This window comes from Delphinapterus leucas, unplaced genomic scaffold (assembly GCF_059928025.1).
Source record: "Delphinapterus leucas isolate spDelLeu-1000000601 "Yukka" unplaced genomic scaffold, BTC_Dleu_Yukka2 spDelLeu_asBTCV2_sq49, whole genome shotgun sequence".
NCBI lineage: Eukaryota > Metazoa > Chordata > Mammalia > Artiodactyla > Monodontidae > Delphinapterus > Delphinapterus leucas.
In genome coordinates this window covers 2,463,943-2,485,471 of record NW_028322258.1, presented here as the reverse complement: position 1 = coordinate 2,485,471, position 21,529 = coordinate 2,463,943, and the positions used below count along the sequence as shown (strand labels likewise).

The 21,529-nt window shown below is 35.4% G+C and overlaps 1 protein-coding gene across 1 annotated transcript in view; it reads right to left on the bottom strand.

Annotated features, from left to right (window-relative positions):
* Positions 1–826: 826 nt before the first annotated feature.
* The window catches only part of LOC149743938 (uncharacterized), a 123,953-nt gene continuing 103,250 nt past the window's right edge, over positions 827–21,529 (bottom strand). The window contains exon 6 of the mRNA XM_089906017.1: positions 827–5,058. The gene's annotated coding sequence lies outside the window, so the exon portion shown is untranslated. The remainder of the gene's footprint in view (positions 5,059–21,529) is intronic.

Here is a 21,529-nt window from a genome sequence, read left to right as displayed (position 1 = left end):
TGGAAAGGAGGGCCTCTGGACTGTGGGCTTCTGGAGTTTGGAGGTAGGAACCTGAGTGAGGGTGTATGGGTGGGGTTTAGGCCAAGCTCACTGGAGGGGGTCTCTGAGTGTAGAGGTATGGCCCTGGGTGGGGGTGTAGGGGCGGGGCTTGGGCTCTGCACTGCAGGAGGGAGGCTCCAAATGCAGAGGATTAGGCCTGGGAGCCCAACAGGCTTCCTGGTGCTTAAGTGTACAGGGAAAGCACCAGCCGTGTTCCTTTCCCTTCCTTCGTGCCCCTCCCCCATGGTCTCCCCCCATTGCTGCTGGACCCCTATCTGAGTGGGTCTCACTGGGTGTAGGAACTCCTCCCCTCCACCAGCCGCCCCTCAGGGGTGCCAGTCCCAGAGGTCTGGCCTTTACTTTTGATCGCCCTTCCCTCCCTCCCACTCCTTCAGGACCTGCGTGGCTGGAGGGGCCCAGGTGGTGGGCAGGGGCAACCTGGCCATGCTCCCTTTTGATCTTCTTCCCTCCCAGTGGTCCTCCAATTTCCCCCTTCTGGCATGGGATCCCTTCCCTTCCCCCAGCCACCCCTCAGGGGGGCCAGTCCTGACTCGCCTCCACTTCTCCTCCTCCCTCACTCCCCCCATGCCCCACATCCTACCCAGTCACTGGGGGTTCCTCCCATCCCCTTAGGTGTCCGTGGCCCCCACCATTGCCTGGTAGGTGCCCTAGTTGTGAGGAGACGCAAATTTTGTGTCCTCCTAGTACACCATCTTGACTCCACCCTTCTCGCATATCTACTTGATCAATCTGTCCTGCATGAAAAAAAATCACAACTCCATAAAAATCAAACTAACAGAAGAAGAAATTTATTAATATTGAATTAGAGTAAAATGGTTGAAACACCAGCTCCAGTTCCAGGGGTCAGGGATCACCAAGGCACGTGATGCTCTGGTGTTGAGGCCACGTGTGCATTTACTTGACAACCAACAGCTTTCAAGATCTTTCTGAACATCCCTTCTGCACCGTTCATCCGTAAGTCTACCAAACAACAAATTCCACTGCCCTACATGGGGCAAAAACCGTCTCTTCACACATTACATTTTAAGGCACAAATTATTCATTATAAACTGGAAGCCACTTTAAGAAATCTATCAAAAGATGGATTTTATGGTTGAAAATATGTCTGTGAATTTATATTAGGTCTCCAAAGTAATCAAAAAGAAAGAGGATGTCAAGTGAGTTCTCAAAGAAACAATTTTTCTTGTCATTCAAATTTTCAAAATTCATGTGTGTTCTTCTGAGCCAGTAAAATAAGTGCATTCTCCTGTTCCATTTATGAAATCTCTTCCTCAAATTTTGACATAATGAATTAATTTAATTCATCCTCAAGGCAATTTCAAGGTTTTCACTGTAAATTCCTTAAAGCAGAACTCAAATTTCATGGATTTCTATAAAACAAGGACTTTTTTGGATCAAAATACTCCTAGAGCTATATACTAGTACAAAGCATTACACATTATTTGTTTATATACACTTTCTATACAGTGTCACTAAAGAACTTTGAAATCGTGGTTTCCATATTTCCCATTTTATTTAATTTTTCCACACAGTTTCACTGTTTTTTTCCTGAGTGTGAATTTTACATAAATTTTATTGAAAAATTATTTTAAAAGGAATTTAGAAAGAATTCATTCATGCACCTCCCACTCCCAACTGTACAAAGAAAAAATTTTTTTCTCTTGATTTGATTCTAAGAAATGGAATGATAATCTTAAACTTTTCCTTTCAAATCCAGTCCTTGTGCAAATTCAAGCTCAATATATTTACAACATGAAGCAAGATATGAACTAACTTCACATTTTCAAAACAGATCATCTTTTCTGCATGGTTTTTTTCTCTGTAAGGATTTAGAGTTAGTACCCATGATCATTAAAAATATATATATACAAATTTTGTATATATATACAAATATATATATATTTGTATATATATATATGTATGTATATATATATATGAAACTCAGCATTCTTATTCAAAAAAGTGTTCATACAAAAACCTGCCACTCAACTAGATGAGTTTTATAGGTCGCTTTTTTTTTGACAACCTATTTATCCTACTATTTAAAATCCTTGAAGGAAGGCTTGCCATATATGATAGTGTATTTCAAAGGTCATGTAAGTTGCAATTTGTCATTCTTCATTTTGCAGGAAATGGTTCATGATGTAAACAACACATGAGCAATATATTAACATGTTTTGCTGTCTTTCAGTGTGAATAGATTTTTCTCTTAATTTTGATGACAGTCAAGGCAAACTATACATTGTTCTGGTCAACTATGGGTTGTAAAGAAGATATGTATTAAATTGTATATGTTGTTATGCTTTGGTATCTCTAATTGTTGTGCCTTGTTTGTTTGGTAGAGGTAGATTCTAAACTTCTAGAAAGAAACACACTTTTGATTATTCATTTATTCATTCTTTTAAATACTCATCAATTCTGTCAAAGTGCTTATATTAAATGCCTAATAAATTCAAGAAAGAAATGATTTAGGTAACAGATGATGAAAACTGTGGAATAGTTTCTACTTTTGTGAAACTCATGGAAAAGCAAGAGAAGCAAACAATCATGTGAATGTGAGTTTGTTTTGTATGTGTGCTGTCAGGATGGCCTGCTTGCCAGACACTTCTCTATTACCCTGTTTGTGGTGCTGACAGAGGAGGATTCCCATGCCCATTATATATTTCTCACCTTAGTGCCTCATATGAAGTAGAGAGGACAGATCCTTCTTTGCGGGCTATGGTCAGACATGTGACTCAAACTTAACCAAATGCACATTCACCCTTTCTATGTGGCTTTTCAAAGTGGGACATTTGGCTCAAGAATTGGGAGAGTTTTGTTTTGTTGTGTCATTACTATCATGACAGCAGTAATTGCCCTGGTAGCTCTAGCATGGCACCTGTGATCTTGGCAGAGGGACTGCTGGTGACATCTTGAATAGTATAAAGCTGCTGCATGTCCTTACCCTTAATTTCTGCTTTCCAGCATCCATGGACATGTGCCTTGTTATAATTTCAGTATTGCTGTCTCTCATTGATTCTATGAGGGTTTAATTTATATCTACTCCTAATGTATCTCCCTCTCCCACCTGCCAAAACACAAACAAACAAACACAGCTAGGGTCAGAAAGAACAGCTCAAATGTCCTTCACAGCTTAAAATAAAACTTATTGAACAATAGTTTATGTCCCCAAAGAGTGAAATTAAGATAAAAAGAACAGAATTTCTGTCCATGTGGGTACAGCATAACAGTCAAATGCACTTTGATTTCATATTTTTTTGACCTATTTTGTCTTTCATTAAAATATGTAAAACACTCAGAGTAGGGCTTGGTGAGTAGTAATCATGTCAGTATGAGCTATTTTATTATACAAAGGGGTGGAGCATAGAGGTTAAGAGCCCAGGTTATGGTTCTACACTGACTTTATTCATAAACTAGCTCTTCCATTTACACATCTGTGTGACCTTGGGCAAGTTACTTGGGCAAGTTACTTAACATCTCTGTGCCTGAGTTTCTTCATAGGTGAAATAAGGCTCATAATAGTATCATTCAAGACTGAGATTGATAATTCCAGCAATATTTATAGAAAAGTCTGGTCATATATTAAGCTCTCATGGAGTGTTATCTGTTTCTAGCTTCATCTAATTTCATGTCCATTTTTCCAATAAATCCACTGAAATTTAATAATTATGTTTTATATATATATATATATACTCTCTCTTCTTAATAATGAAAAGATTTATAGCTTTTCGTGTTCTCTTTGAGTAAAGGTTTAGTATATTTTATATACTTTGTTATGTTTGGTTCTGTAAGTACTTAATTTCTAAATAGGCATTGTAATTTTGCTTTCTTTCAGAGTAATTAGAGCTATTTAAATGAGTTCTATATTATAATTTCCTACTTGTTATTGTGTTATTAAGCTTATTAATTTCTCAAGTTATTGCACTGAGGCCAGAAACTGTGTTTTTTTTCTATTTTTAATAACTGATTAAAGTTTATTGCTTTGAGAACATAAATTTTGAACGTTTTTCAGATATTTGGGAGCTCTTTGCATGTCTATTTAGTCTAATTTTAAATTTCAGTATAAACCTATTAATTCAGACTTGTACTTATACTCTTCAAAATCGCTATCATTTTTAAAGTTTTCTATGGACTTGCTTAAAATCATTTTGAGAGATGAGTCAAAGATTTCCACTTACATTATAAGACCAATATTAATCATCTTCTCATTATTCTAAAAGTGTTTGCTATTCATATATATTCTTCGTGGATCATGAATTTGTCCATTTTAATATTGATATTGCCCATCCTTCTTTTTTTTGGTTATTGTTGGTATTTATTTGTTTGCTTTTATCAAGTAAAGAAGGGTCTCTTCACTATTTGCCAGTCAAAATCTCTTCAGAACAGACAAGCTGTACTGGAAAGGAATAAAACCCAGGGTCATAGGCTTATTCAAAGTTTCAGAGAATAGTCATGTTCTCTCCAAGTATTCTTTTCTTTAATTGAAGTATATTTGATTTACGATATTGTGTTAGTTTCAGGTGTACAGCAAAGTGATTCGGTTATACATTTGTATGAATAAATTAATATATATTCTTTTTTCTCAGTTCTTTTCCATTATAGGTTAGTATATGATACTGAATATATTTCCCTATGCTAGACAGTAAATCCTTGTTGTTTATCTATTTTATATATGGTCTCTCCAAGTATTCATTTAAGCACATGCCTGGCAGCCATGCCCAGTCAGTCTCTCCTTGACCCAGATAGGAGTTTTCCAGATTGACATCACCAACAGGTTTGACTTTATTTATGGCTATGCATACTCAGTGAAAAGTGAAAATGCAGTGCTCCTTATTCAAAAATTCTTCAGAATTTCAAGATGGCAACAATAGAGCATTAAACCAAGTGTGTAGTCCTTCTGTCTGGGTCTGAGTGGATGCACTAGGTGCATGCCCATAAATCTGGCTCTTCTTGTACCTTCTTTTTCAATGGTAATGTTTCCATCTCCTACTTCAGCCACTTTGGGAGAAACATGGGGAAAAAAACGGGAATTAATTTTTTTCTTGCAATCACTGATTTTCAATTTTAACATACAATGGAATAAAATCCATGGAGCTAAAGACACAGTTGAAGTTCAACAGTCATAATAAACCACTAAGGTATTATATACTTCTGATTTTATAGTGTATACAGGATTATTTTTTGTAACGCAGCTCCAGATTGAGGAATTTAAATACTTTAATAGTCAAAATTATGTTTGGGATTTAAAGAATATATTTAAGAATGCATAAAATTTGCCTTTTATCCTTATCTGTAATTTTATTCTATTTTTACTCTCAATATTAACCTACAAGGTTTTTCTTAGTTATATAATTTTTTACATTTTAGTAATGTGATATTCCTTATTGTTATTCATTTGAGTTTTATTCCAAAAACTCTGTTGTATCGATGACAATGATGGTGATTGATGATGGGGGAATAAAATGTACTTTATCCATGAATTATTTGTCTTAAGATTATCTATATGTAAACATCAATGACTCTAAGAGTTAGTTATGAAGTTCATAAATTAATCGTTTACTCATTATGTTATTTTTGTTGATATAATTCTATTGATAAATGAATCTGTTGCAATTTCAAAGCTAGAAAAAATGTATTGCCACTTCTTCTCAATGTAAGTGTATTACTTAATTTTTAAATCCAAATGCATCATAATTCAGTTAATTGCAGAGACTTTTTGTTAAATTATCCCAACTTATCTTGCTCTTTGTATTTATAAGCTCTTTAATATTGCATGTATTCAAGATATCAAAGTAGCCTTAAAAGCTTATTACAAATGATAGCTTTTTTACTTAGATTAATCTGCTACTATGATACAAAGGGTGTTTTATTAAATATTCATTTTCTTCTATCAGCACTGATACTAGTAATTTAAGTTCGGCTATAGAGTAATCAATTAAAGTAAAGCATGCTGTGTGAACACTAAACCTAACACATTAATTTAGTCTATATTGACTACTCCTGCTGTCTTGCAAATCATTCCTATGGTTACAACACATTTATCAAAGTTTCTAATAGAAAAACATTCCATGATGGCAAGACCTATACTAAATAAATATAAGATTTATGGATAATAAAAATATTTAGATTTAATTTCGTAAATTAAGTGACATTTTCCTAATATCACGGAACACATACAATAAAAATGAGCTAAATACACTGAAATTTTGTTTAAATTATTGTGGAAAAATGACTGTGTAAGATTAATCATAGAAGGTGTACAAATGATTATACAAGAAGAGCATAAAATTTCATTAACTCTGTGATAAATTAAGGATAGTGAACAGGCAAGTGACTTCTTAGAGCTGGCATATAAGTGAAATTGTGTCCAAGTGTCACCTTGGTTGGAGCTTTTTCATATTCCTAGTAAGCAGGTGTCATTATTTCAACAGAATAAAAGGACAAGAAACTTTACAATGTTGTCTGAACTTTGGAATCACTATTGCAAATCCTTAAAATGATAGCATAAATGTGACTTTGATAAATGTACTTGTATTGTAGGGAAGTTAACTTTACCCTAAAGAGGTCTGGCCTTTGCCTTTGCTCTCAGGGAGATATATCCTTTGGAAGGTCATGCCTGACAGGAGCATCTTTGTATAGGGGTCTGACCACACCAGATTAAGGTAGGGGTTGACCAGGATAGAAAGACCAACAATGTGATACAGAGTAGGGCTTTGGGTCATACAATATCACTTGAAATGGAGACTGAGATCAACCAGGGGGCAAGTGGAACCCCAGTAGCGACTGAATACTGAAGCTGAATACTGGGGTGAGATTCCCTGGTTCATAGTGCTGAAACCTTAGGGTACTGTCGCACAAGGATACCAGGAAAGCAACACCTCCTGATTCCACAGAGAGTCAATCAAGTCCAGGAAGCACAGAGAGTCCAATAGGATACTATCAGAGAAACACGCCAAGACACATATTAATCAAACTATCAAAAATTAAATACAAAGAAAATATATTAAAAGCAGGAAGGGAAAAGCAACAAATAAGTACAAGGGAATCCCCAAAAGGTTAACAGCTGATCTTTCAGCAGAAACTCTGCAAGCCAGATGGGAGTGGTATGACATTTAAAGTGATGAAAGGGAAAAACATACAATGAAGATTACTCTACCCAGCAAGGATCTCATTCAGATTTGATAGAGAAATTAAAACCTTTACAGACAACCAAAAGCTAAGAGAATCCAGCAACAACAAACCAGCTTTACAAAAAATGTGAAAGGAACTTCTCTAGGCAAGAAACACAAGAGAAGGAAAATACCTACAATAACAAACCCAAAACAATTAAGAAACTGGTAATAGGAACATACATATCGATAACTACCTTAAATGTAAATGGTTTAGATGCTCCAACCAAAAGACTTAGACTGGCTGAATGTATACAAAAACAGGACCCATATATACGCTGTCTACAAGAGACCCACTTCAGACTGAGGGACACATACAGACTGAAAGTGAGGGGATGGAAAAAGATATTCCATGCAAATGGAAATCAAAAGAAAGCTGGAGTAGCAATTCTCATATCAGACAAAATAGACTTTAAAATAAAGACTATTACAAGAGAGAACGAAGGACACTACAAATGAGCAAGGGATGAATCTAACAGGAAGATATAAAAATTGTAAATATTTATGCACCCAACATAGGAGCACCTCAATACATAAGGCAAATGCAAACAGCCATAAAAGGGAAAATCGACAGTAACACAATAATAGTAGGGCACTTTAACACCCCACAGATGATCCAAAATGAAAATAAATAATGAAGGAAACACAAGCCTTAAATGATACAGTAAACAAGATGGACTTAATTCATATTTATAGGACATTCCATCCAGAAACCACAGAATACACTTTCTTCTCAAATGCTCATGGAACATTCTCCAGGATAGATATCTTGGGTCACAAATCAAGCATTTGTAAATTTAAGAAAATTGAAATCATATCAAGTATCTTTTCTAACCACAATGCTGTGAGACTAGATATCAATCACAGGAAAAAAATCTATAAAAAATACAAACACATGGAGGCTAAACAATACACAACTAAATAACCAAGAGATCACTGAAGAAATCAAAAAGGAAATCAAAAAATACCTAGAAACAAATGACAATGAAAACACGATGACCCAAAACCTATGGGATGTAGCAAAAGCAGCTCTAAGAGGGAAGTATATAGCGATACAATCCCACCACAAGAAAGAAGAAACATCTCAAATAAGAAACCTAACCTTACAACTAAAGAAATTAGAGAAAGAACAAAAAAACCCCCAAAGTTAGCAGAAGGAAAGAAATCATAAAGATCAAATCAGAAATAAATGAAAAAAAAATGAAGGAAACAATAGCAAAGATCAATAAAATGAAAACCTTGTTCTTTGTGAAGATAAACAAAATTGATAAACAATAGCCAGACTCATGAAGAAAAAAAGGGAAAAGATTCAAAATATAGAATTAGAAATGAAAAAGGAGAAGTAACAACTGACACTGCAGAAATATAAAGGATCATGAGAGATCACTAGAAGCTACTCTATGCCAATAAAATGGACAACCTGGAAGAAATGGACAAATTCTTAGAAAAGCACAACCTTCCGAGACTGAACCAGGAAGAAATAGAAAATATAAATAGACCAATCACAAATACTGAAATTGAAACTGTGATTAAAAATCTTCCAACAAACAAAAGCCCAAGACCAGATGGCTTCAGAGGCGAATTCTATCAAACATTTAGAGAAGAATTAACACCTGTCTTTCTCAAACTCTTCCAAAATATAGCAGAAGGAGGAACACTCCTAAACTCATTCTATGAGGCCACCATCACCCTGATACCAAAACCAAAGATTTCACAAAAAAAGAAAACTACAGGCCAATACCACTAAGAAATTTAGATGCAAAAATCCTCAACAAAATACTAGCAATCAGAATCCAACAGCATATTAAAAGGATCATAAAGCATGATCGAGTGGGGTGCAAGGATTCTGCAATATACGCAAATCAATCAATGTGATAAATCATATTAACAAAATGAAGGAGAAAAACCGTAGGATCATCTCAATAGATGCAGAAAAGCCTTTGACAAAATTCAACACCCATTTATGATAAAAACCCTGCAGAAAGTAGGCATAGAGGGAACCTACCTCAACATAATAAAGGCCATATATGAAAAACCCACAGCCAACATCGTTCTCAATGGTGAAAAACTGAAATCATTTCCACTAAGATCAGGAACAAGACAAGGTTGCCCACTCTCACCACTATTATTCAACATAGTTTTGGAAGTTTTCACCAGAGCAATGTAAGAAGAAAAAGAAATAAAAGGAATCCAAATTGGAAAAGAAGCAGTAAAACTGTCACTGTTTGCAGATGACATTATGCTATACACAGAGAATCCTAAAGATGCTACCAGAAAACTACTAGAGCTAATCAATGAATTTGGTAAAGTAGCAGGATACAAAATTAGTGCTCAGAAATCTCTTGCATTCCTATACACTAATGATATAAAATCTGAAAGTGAAATGAAGGAAACACTCCCATTTACCATTGCAACAAAAAGAATAAAATACCTAGGAAAAAACCTACCTAAGGAAACAAAAGAGCTGTATGCAGAAAACTATAAGACACTGATGAAAGAAATTAAAGATGATACAAACTGTTGGAGAGATAAACCATGTTCTTAGATTGGAAGAATCAACATTGCGAAAATGACTCTACTACCCAAAGCAATCTACAGATTCAATGCAATCCCTATCAAACTACCAATGGTGTTTTTCACAGAACTAGAACAAAAAATTTCACAATTTATATGGAAACACAAAAGACCCCAAAGAGCCAAAACAACCTTGAGAAAGAAAAATGGAGCTGGAGGAATCAGGCTCCCTTCTTCAGACTGCACTCAAAGTTACAGTAGTCAAGACAGTATGGTACTGGCACAAAAACAGAAATCAAGATCAATGGAACAGGATAGAAAGACCAGAGGTGACCCACGCACATATGGTCACCTTATTTCTGATAAAGGAGGCAAGGATATACAACGGAGAAAAGACAGCCTCTTCAATAAGTAGTGCTGGGAAAACTGGACAGCTACATGTAAAAGAATGAAATTAGAAAACTACCTTAAACCATACACAAAAATAAACTCAAAATGGATTAAAGACCTAAATGTAAGGCCAGACACTATAAAACCCTTAGAGGTAAACATAGGGAGAACAGTCTATGACATAAATCACAGCAAGATCCTTTTAGACCCACCTCCTAGAGTAATGGAAATAAAAAGAAAAATAAACAAATGGGACCTAATGAAACTTAAAATATTTTGCACAGCAAAAGAAACCATAAAGAAGATGAAAAGACAACCCTGAGAATGGGAGAAAATATGTGCAATTGAAGCAACTGACAAAGGAGTAATCTCCAAAATTTACAAGCAGCTCATGCAGCTCAATACCAATTAAACAAACAACCCAACCCCAAAATGGGAAGAAGACCTAAAGAGACATTTCTCCAAAGAAAATATACAGATTTCCAATAAACATATGAAAGGATGCTCAACATCACTAATCATTAGAGAAATGCAAATCAAAACTACAATGAGGTATCACTTCACACTGGTCAGAATGGCCATCATCAAAAAATCTACAAACAATAAATGCTGGAGAGGGTGTGGAGAAAAGGGAACCCTCTTGCACTGTTGGTGGGAATGTACATTGATACAGCCACTATGGGGAACAATATGGAGCTTCCTTAAAAAAGTAAAAATGGAACTACCATACGACCCAGCAATCCCACTACTGGGCATATACCCTGAGAAAACCATAATTCAGAAAGAGTCATGTACCACAATGTTCATTGCATCTCTATTTACAATAGCCAGGACATGGAAGCAACCTAAGTGTCCATCGACAGATGAATGGATAAAGATGTGGCACATATATACAATGGAATATTATTCAGCCATAAAAAGAAACAAAATTGAGTTGTTTGTAGTGAGGTGGATGGACCTAGAGACTGTCATACAGAGTAAAGTAAGTCAGAAGGAGAAAAACAAATACCATATGCTAACACATTTAGATGGAATCTAAAAAAATATATGGTTCTGAAGAACTCAGGGGCAGGACAGGAATAAAGACACAAACGTAGATAATGGACTTGAGGACATGGGGAGGGGGAAAGGGTAAGCTGGGACGAAGTGAGAGTGGCATGGACATATATACACCACCAAATATAAAATAGATAGCTAGTGGGGAAAGCAGCTGCATAGCACAGGGACATCAGCTCGGTGCTTTGTGTCCACCTAGAGGGCTGGGATAGGGAGGGTGGGAAGGAGACTCAAGGAGGAGGAGATATGGGGATAAATGTATATGTATAGCTGATTCACTTTGTTATAAAGGAGAAACTAACACACCTTTGTAAGCAATTATACTCCAATAAAGATGTTAAAAAGAAAAAAACAAACAAAAAAAGAAACATCCTCACAGATACACCCAGAGTAATGTTTGACCAAATATCTGGCCACCCTGTGGCCCAGTCAAGTTGAGGCATAAAATAAACCATCACACCTTCCATAAAACTCATTTCTTTGAAAAACAATTAGCAGAACAGGAATGTTTTTGAAACCCATATACACTGGCAGAAATATATAATAATAATTTATTCTAGTGACAAGACCAGTGATATTCTCAGGATGGAAGCTATTCAAAATAGTTAACTTGTTACCAGGTAGATAGTAAGTCTCAAGAAATTATGTAATTTTGGAGCTTGGTTTTGGTCTCTTTTTCTTACAGGTTGGACATTTGGCAGTAGCAGTAGCTAGATTAGCCTTAGTTAGTTAGTGAGAATCCACGCTGTTGGCCTCTCTCTCTGCCATCATGACCACTCCATCCTCTAAACAGTGTCTCATGAAGGCCTTCATAGTACTAACTATTTGAAGAGATTAACATGCTATCCTGAAAGCAATGGATTCATGTGCTGCGCTCTGCAATGTTTAGATAGTCCGAGATCCCTTTGGACTACATTATAGCAGAGGAAAAGGAATTACAGCTCAACAGCAAAATTTGCAAGTGTTTATTACACATTTGAAGTGAGCAAAAACTCTCCCTGATCCTCTTTTCTTACTGAAATAGAAAAGAATGCATATGCCAAAACAATGTCCATATACCAGAACCTGAGGCTCTATCTGTTCTAACAAAGTTACCACATCCATCGTGGCAACTTCAATCAGGGCAACTACTGGGTTGAGCTTGCAGCGGTCTACAGTCACCTTCCAGGATCCATCTGGTTTTTGCAAGATCATTGCTAGGTAACTTAACTGGGGATGTGATAAGGACCACCATCCTTGGCATCTCTTAGAAACTCAAAGCTGATATAAATCTCCTAAACTCTATATAATACATATATGATACAATTTTTATTTATATATTTTTACTTACTTTCTCATGACAGGAACAGTTTCAGAGGCTTCCATGTGGCTTTCCCTATTTTGGTAGTTATCTACAACCAAGGACCCAATCTGGAAGTTGTACTAACTTCCAAGTATGTTAATACCAATTAAACATTCAGGGCCCAGGGAAATGACCATCAGGTGGTCTATGTAAGTGATTTACTACCTGTCTCCCATATGCCCCCATACATATAGGAAGGCCACAATAATGTTTCAAAGTATTCGTACTTCAATATCACAGAAACCCTATAACCTATACCAACAGTGCTAAAAATGAGTAATCCCCATCTCCCAATTTATAGTCAAATGAGTAAATGGCCATAATTTTCTTGAGGAAAAATGCAGCAAATCATTGCTTTGTATACATGCTATGGTATTGCAATTGTTCCACTTGGAACCACTGTTTAGTGGGCTCTGATTCTGAACAATGGTCCCCAGTCTGAAACCTATGCAAGGAATCATGACATATTTATTAGGGTGGCTATCCTCAGACGCCCAATCACCAAACCTTGATTTCTTCTGCTGGTTCAAGCTGAGTAGTGACTTTGTCAGCCACCAATCTATTTTGCCCCTAGGGAGGTCATATTCTATTAACCATCCTTGTAAGTCCCTGTGTATCTGGTTCCCAGGGCTATTACTCCAACTTTGCTAGTGATCACAACATATGTGGTTAAGTACCACCTGGTTACTGACAGTTAACTGCTGCCACTTAGACTCTACTATTTTAAAGTCCATTCATGGACATTGTTTTCAGCTAGATAAATTCTGTAACAGTATTTTCTATCTCCAGCCCTAAAATGAAGAGTAGAGACATTACTGAATTTTTTTTTTTTTTTTTTTCCTGTACACGGGCCTCTCACTGTTGTGGCCTCTCCCGTTGTGGAGCACAGGCTCCGGACACAGGCCCAGCGGCCATGGCTCACGGGCCCAGCTGCTCCGCGGCATGTGGGATCCTCCCAGACCGGGGCACGAACCCGCGTCCCTTGCATCGGCAGGCGGACTCTCAACTACCGCGCCACCAGGGAAGCCCCTGAACTTTTTAATGATGCTGCTTCCTGTCTCACCAGGCCATTCATATGGTCTTGATAAATTTTGTGTCCTTGGGCCTTCCCAAGGAACATAACCATCATGCTTATCTTCTGACTGTACATATTACATCCATTCTAGCATGTCTACTTCTCTGAACTTTTTAATTTCTTTATCCATCATCTGACATTGCAGTTCATGCATTTCAATTTTGCTCAGCTTGGCCACTGTGTGTACCATGCCATGTACTGGGAGCCACCTTATTAGTTTGTACAATCTCCTGAGGTTCTTTCCCGGACACTAAATCCTTTATCTCCAAAGAATATTCTCAGGTAAATAAATTCTTCCAATTCTATGTTCCAGTCCCTCTGATAAAGAATCTTCTAACACAGTGCCACTCATCCATCCCAGATGGCTACTGATACATGTCAGATAGATTTACAGCATCTTTAAATTACACTACTTTGTTTATGAAGCCAAGTGCATCCTCAGTTGCTTGATATTGTGACTTAAAACCTAGGTATAAGCCAAGTGGCCAGGAGGGAAAGTGAGGGCAGATCTTGAGTGGTATATCTGCTGCCTTTCAGGATTATTGAGATGACTGCTCTTAGCAAAAAGGAATGGATCACTTCTGCAGGCTTAGAAGGTTCAGAAGTGTCAGAGGAATCAAAATCTTCAGGAGCAATCATCCGCATGTCTAGATTCTGTGTGTTAAAGCTTCAGATTTTCCCAATGGGGGCAATGCCCTTGGTATAACAAATCTGCCAAGTTTAACCTCCTTTGAAGTTAGTCGCACAGACTAATAAATCTCAGGCCTCATGTTTGGCTTTCTCTGCACTCCTGTTGCAAAACGAGGGCTTCTTGGCCTCTACCAAGGAGTCCCTTTGGCTTTCACATCTCATTTTTAATTCATTCTTATTTTCTTTATCATTCTATTATCATTCTGTAGAGAAATTATAGCCCATAAGAGTGTGACAGAGAGGGCACTGGAATTATAGAAATTGAGGAAGGTATTAATGGTCTCCTTGCTCCTGGATGAATTCATGTCCATGTTCATAAGAGTGCACTCTCACTTGTGAATCCCATCATATCACTTCCTTTCCCAAATCTCTTCAGGATAAACCATATATATATATATAACAAGACTGTATTATCTATTCCCCACCAAAATAGTAAACTCATTTCCTGTTGCTCCCTTTTGTGGCATTTTAAATTCTCAAAAAATATGGAAATATAGAGAAGATCAATAATTATCAACATACGTCCAATCGTGTTTTGGCTCTGCCCAAAACACGATTACTTTAAGGTTACTTTAGGATTACTTCAGAGTTACTTTAACCCCTGAATAGTATAGATGAAAATACTAAACATAGGATTTTTCATCGGGGAAAAAATAGCATAAGGACTAAAAAAATACAAAATAAGACAAAAGCTTTTCCAGCTATCCACCCACAAATTTAACAATAAACCCTTTATATTAAAATATCTAGTCAGTGTATATATCTGCATGATGTATCATAATTTATTTCCAAAGTTGTTTTATTGAAATCAGAATCCCAACAGGGCTCAGAATATTGATAGCTTGGTTGATTATTCTCTTGTCTTTAAATCTATACGTTGTCCCTCTCTCTTTTTTCCATGAAGTTTATTCTTCCTTGTGGGTGGTCATTTGCCTTGTAGAGTTAACAAAATTTTGCATTTTTCTGTGTGTATTCCTGTTTTATTTTTAACATACTTCTCCGATTTTCATGTTTTTCTTTTTTAACAAATTAGTGATTGGGAACTACAGTTTTGATTCAGATTTGATTGGTAAGAGCTCTTCATAGTTGATGTGCTACACTTATTTCTTCACATTAGGGAGCACATAATATCTGGTTGTCTCAAGTTTTATGTTCTTAAAATTAATCACTAGGTTCATTCACTTAAAATCCCCCTCGATATGTTATGATTCTTAAACACTAATACATTTAGATGTACTGTTTTCTCTATGGTTTTGAGTGCCCACAGCATACTTTACTTATATAGCATTATAATAATTATTTTAAAGAAATAAAGCAATTAACAAGGATTAATGTGCAAGAATGCTTATTATAGAATGTTTGGGGATAGAAGAAATTAGAAACACATTTAATATCAAGTAATAAAGGCACAGATAAATTATGTGGTACTTGCATAAGATGGAATGTTTTGTAGGTATTAACATGCTTTCAAAAAATATTTAATAACATGGAAAATGTTCTTAATGTAATGCTACATCAAAAAGTGCTGAAGACACAGATTGTTCCTTAAAAAAATACAAAAGCTTATCAAATGTAATTTCAAGAGCAAAGAAATAATATGTAATTTTAACTTCCTAGTGTTTCTGAGCGTCTGTAAATATACTAAATTTTAATTTAGGATAATGGATAATAAGAACCAATATTACTAAATATCAACAAACTGATTTGTAATTATATATGGCTGAATAAAGTTGTTTCTTTTGCCCTTTTCTCAGTAATTTGGTGCCAACAACAAAAGTAAAAATTAATGAAAAATATTTTAAGTGCATCTTCAGTAAGAATAAAAAATATTTTTTTACCTCTCAAAAGAAGATTTTGTTAGCATAAGGAAACATGACCAAACTGAGGAAGAACTGTGAGATCCTAAGATTAACAATACAGACCTCAATAACACAAAACAAAGTTCTAAAATTAGGTGACTATCCTTGTGTTTCCTGAATTAAAGTTTGGGAAAAGGAGCAGGTTTCTTCAGGAGAATTAATGAGTGCTAAGAAAACACATCGAAACCAAATTGTATGGATAAGGTTTTCTCGTATAGAATTGCTGGCATAGCAACCAAGTGAGGACAACTTGAAATCCCCATAAGAATGACAAATAAATTATGAAGAATCCAGAATATGTGCTATGAAGGTATTTTGAAAAAGTTATAAATCTATAAACAGACATGAAAAAGTCTCTAAATCTTACCATCAAATAGAAAGCAAAATCCAAAACAATACAGAATATTAGTCCAATGTTTATATTTCCATCAATTTGAATAGTTTACATTTAACAAATTTCATGAATTAAACATAGACAAAACATTCATATCATTTTTATTTAAAATTTTGTTTTGTTGAACACTGGTTAGTTTGAGCATTTCATTGTATTTATCACATTTTTTACATTTGCTTTCCTGAATTTCTTCTTCCTGGCATTTATTCAATATAATATTTACCTTTATTTTTTAATGAAATCTCTTCCCCCTATATTGATTATTTTGCATTGCAGAAGTTATTTCTCTATTTTGAGATTTGTTTAAACTTCTTGAAGCTTTTGGTGTTTAACCAAATCATTATGTCTGCTTTTATTGTGTAGCTCAGAGTTTGTTATCTCCTGTATTATTTCAGTAATTTTATGCTCTACATATTTAAGTCCTTATTCCATCTGAATTTTATTTTGATTTGTATTTTAAAATCTATATAAGGAGACCAACCATCTGCTAACTAAAATGTACATATGTATTTTGCATTATCATATCATGATATCTGTGCCCTACAGAAATCTCTGAATAAAGCATACTACTGTAGTTGAGGGGATGGGCGGGGGGACAGCGTGTCCTTAAAGAGAATAACTTACCATCAAGAGAAGAGTAAGTCCTTCGAGAGAAAACAGAAACCTAACAGAAAATGTTAACTTGCTGGACAAGAGAAAACACATTTCAAGTTTCTCCTTAACCACTATTCTACAGAATGCCAAGCACTTGAGAGTATTCACTTTTGACAGTAGGGGATAGAGTGTATTAAATAATTTTGATACTCACTAGCTGATCCCATGAAGATGGGCTGCTGCTTTGGTTGCTTTGGAAAACCATAAATATCTATTTAAAACTCAGTTTGTGAACATCTGCGGTTATGTTAATCAAATATTTTATCAACGTTTCTTCATGCATTCTCAGTTCCATGAGGTGAAAACGTGCTTCATTTTTCCCCCCTCAGTCCACCATTCACCAGAGGAAAGTTTTCCTTCGTTTGCAGCATTATGTTTTTATCAGATCAAATATTGGGCAATTATCAGCTTCATCTTGACTTGTGTCTTCAGAAATGTTGAAAGGACTCTGAAACTAGTAAATGATAAATAACTATGTCACTTTCTGGATTAAAAAAAATCTTGTAATTTGTAAAAGTGACTGTTTCATGAAGTTACAATTTTATGTAGTTTGGATTTTATTTTCCACCTGCTTTCACTTAACTATTTTCTCATCACACCTAGTTTCTATTATTTTCTTCTGAATTCTGAGAAAAACTGAGTATGTATGTATGCCGAGTATGTATTTCATTGCATTGATTTTCTAAGGAATATAACTTGCTGCTTACTGCTATCACAATTTTAAATTTGATAATTCTGTTTTTAATCAGGAATAATTTCTTTATAATCTCTAGAATAATAAAGAGGCAATGATAGCTTTGAATCAGGTTGAAAATGGAGTGGTGGCTAGACTCTGGGCTTCTGGGGTTCTAGGTATGTCCCAACCACATCTGGGGCTTCCCATGTCTAGAGGTGCCTCAAGCAAGGAGGGCTTAGCTCACACTTGGAAGGCCCCTATTTACTTTGTCATGTTCCCCAGGGTGGGAGTCAGCTTGCTGAACGCCTTCCTGTTTGCACCAGAGAAAACATAAGAACCCAAGTTTTTGTCTATCCCCATCTCTGCATCAGGTTCAAGCCCTTTTCCTAGAGATACGGTAACCATTCTTTATTCCATAACCCTCATTTGAAGCCACTTCTGACCTGCAATGAAGATGAATAAAGAAAACCTGGACCATTGTTCTACATCACGGACCACAGCTCAGATTTGGACTATTCTTGCACATGGACCAGTAAAATGTATAGGACCTTAAGCCCATGTTCTTTATTTGCATCAAATGATGACCAGTAGACTGATTTTCCATCACTTTTCTTGTAGCAGGAGATGAATTAAATAAATAACTTAGGTAAAAAAAGAAAAGGAGAGAAAAAAAGGTAAAGTTAAGAGGAAGACCATGTATCACTCCCCCTTTTCTTGTTGCCCTAGATTCCATCCTTCCGAGCAAGGAATCATAACATTTATATATATATATATATATATATACACACACACACACACACATATATATATATAACATATACATGCACATATATATACACGTTATTTATGTTTTGTGCAAATAAACATTCTGCACACTATATAAAAGACAAAAATTGATCAGTTACAATTAAAGTTCCCACTACTCAGCACTGTGCAAAGAGAAAATTGGAAAAATCAGTTCGAGATTAGTTCTCACTTTGATGCAATGGTCTCAGCAGAGGTGGATCTAGAGGAAGTATAAGGTGGCAGGTCTTCTATGATGAATGGCTTATTAGAGTATGAACTGGTAATAAAAAACATGGGATTTCAGTTCACAATACTGATATAATTTGTGAGGTGAAAATAGCTAAGAATTTTTCAAAAATAATGACAGACACCAAACCATAGATCAAGGACTCAGAGGAGTCCAAGTGGGATAAATAATAAAAAAACTTTCACCTGGCATGTTGTGTTCAAACTACAGAAAATCAAAGAAAAAATCTTGAAACACACACACAGAAAAACACCACCTTACCTATGAAGAAAGAAGTATAAGATTTATAGCAGACTTCTTGTCATCAACAATGCAAGCAAAAAGAGAGTGGAGAGAAATATTTAAAATGTTGAAATAAAGGAATCACCAAGCTAGAATTCTGTATTAAGGAAAATTGGTCCTCAAAAATGAAGGAGAAATTAAAGACTTTCTCAAATGAACAAAAATGAGGAATTTTTCACCAGTAGATCTGCCTTTCAAAAAATGTTTAGAGGTTTAATTTTTTTAAACTTTAGAGGAAGAAAATGATGCAGGTTAGAAACTGAGATCTACATAAAGGAATGAAGGGCATTAGAGAGGGAACACATAAAGGTAAAATAAACCCTTTTCTTTTTCTTTTTCTTACTTGATTTAATATATAAGTGTTCAAACTAACAACAGCAACAATATATTGGATGAGTATAGCTTATTGATAAGTGAAATGAGTGACATCAATGTTAGAAGGGATGAATATGAAATATTTTAAGGTACCTACACACTCATAAAATAATATAGACCTATTTAGAAGTGGACTTGTAAATACACGTTGTAAATACATGTTGCCATCCTGAGGGCAACCACTAAAATCATTTTTTAAAAAGAAGTATAACTGATTTGTTAAGAAATGAGAGAAAACAGAATCATATAAAATGCCTAATTAAACCAGATAAGGCAGAAAAGGGGTAGAATAATAAAAAATAAGAAGTGCAATGAATAGAGAACAGTACAGAAAGGGGAGAGATTAATCCAACTATACACATAATCACTTTAAATGTGAATGGATTAAATGCAACTATAAAAATTAAAAACAGAAAATGACAGAGGGGATTAAAAAAACAACTGACTATATGTTGTCTGCAAGAAACCCACTTTAAAAAGAAAGACATAGATTATAAGTAAAGTGATGAAGAAAACTATACCACACTAACACTAATGAAGGGAAAGCTGAAGTAGCTATATTAATGTCAGGCAAAGCAGACTTCAAACAAGGAAAATTATCAGGGATAGAGAGAGGCATTACATAACGATAAGGGGGTCAATTTTCTAAGAAGACTTAATCCTTAATGTGTACGTGCATAACAGCAAAGTACCAAAATAAGTGAGGCAAAAACAGATAGAATGGCAAGATGCAATAAACAGCTCTATTATTATAGTTGGAGACCTCAACAGACCTCTATCAGTAATTGACAGATTCTGCTTACAGAAAATCAGTGAGCATACAGTTGAACTGAACCACCATCATTATCAACTGTATCTAATTGACATTTATAAAATACTTATCCAACAGCAGAAGATTACAGTCATCCCTTGGTATCTGAGGGGGATTGGTCCCAGGAGCCCCTGCATATACCAAAATCTGCTGATGCTCAAGTCCCTCATATAAAATGCAGTAGTAAAATGAATGGAAATTTCAATCCAAGTTGATTGAATCCACAGATGCGAAACCCAAGAATTTGAAGGGCTAATTAAAATCACAATAAATACATTAAACGTAAGATTTAATTTCGCTAAATAGACAATTATTATTATTTATTTATGACATACCCAATTTAACAGGACATAGGAAGTCTGCAGTATAAGTGACAGAAAGAATCTAAGGGGAGAATACTGATCAAAAACAAATGGATTTAGTTATAATAATATCAGAAAAAGAAGTCAAAAATACTATCAGGGATTAAAAGATATTTACTATGATAAAATGTATGAATCATTAAGACCTAGTAACTCCAGCTTCTCAAGCTTCTATAAATATAGCAACTCAGTCTTCACAAGGGAAAATTGAAAATCCACAAACTGGGAAATGTTCTCACACTTCTTTCACTTAATGCTATGTCAAAAAATATTTATAGATATAGATAGGTAGATGACAGATAGATGAATGGATGTGTGTGTGTGTGTGTGTGTGTGCGCACGTGCACATGCATATGTGTATCTTATAAGAGTCTTGAATCAGCAACTGAATTATTGAATCTGACACTGACCTGGGGTAACATTCAGACACTTCAAAAACATCTAGATAAGTGGTCTGAGGTATCAATAACATCTATTAAACAGAAATGATACCCTCTCAAGTTGTTAGCATGAGAGATATGGAGGTCAGGTGATAAACTGAGTTCTGACCCAAGCCCAACTCACAGGGTGCTCACTGGTTCATAATGAAATTTGTGGATATTTATCCCGTTCCTGATATATAAGTGGAAAAAACACAGTTAGTGATAGAACACCCCTTGTCTTGCTTTTCAAATTTGTGTGGGAAAGCCAAATGAAACTGAACTGAACTTGTCTCCCATTCCAACAAGCTTGAAATCAACAGCAATACTGCATTTCTGGAATTATTGAAGAGATGTATATTACTGTC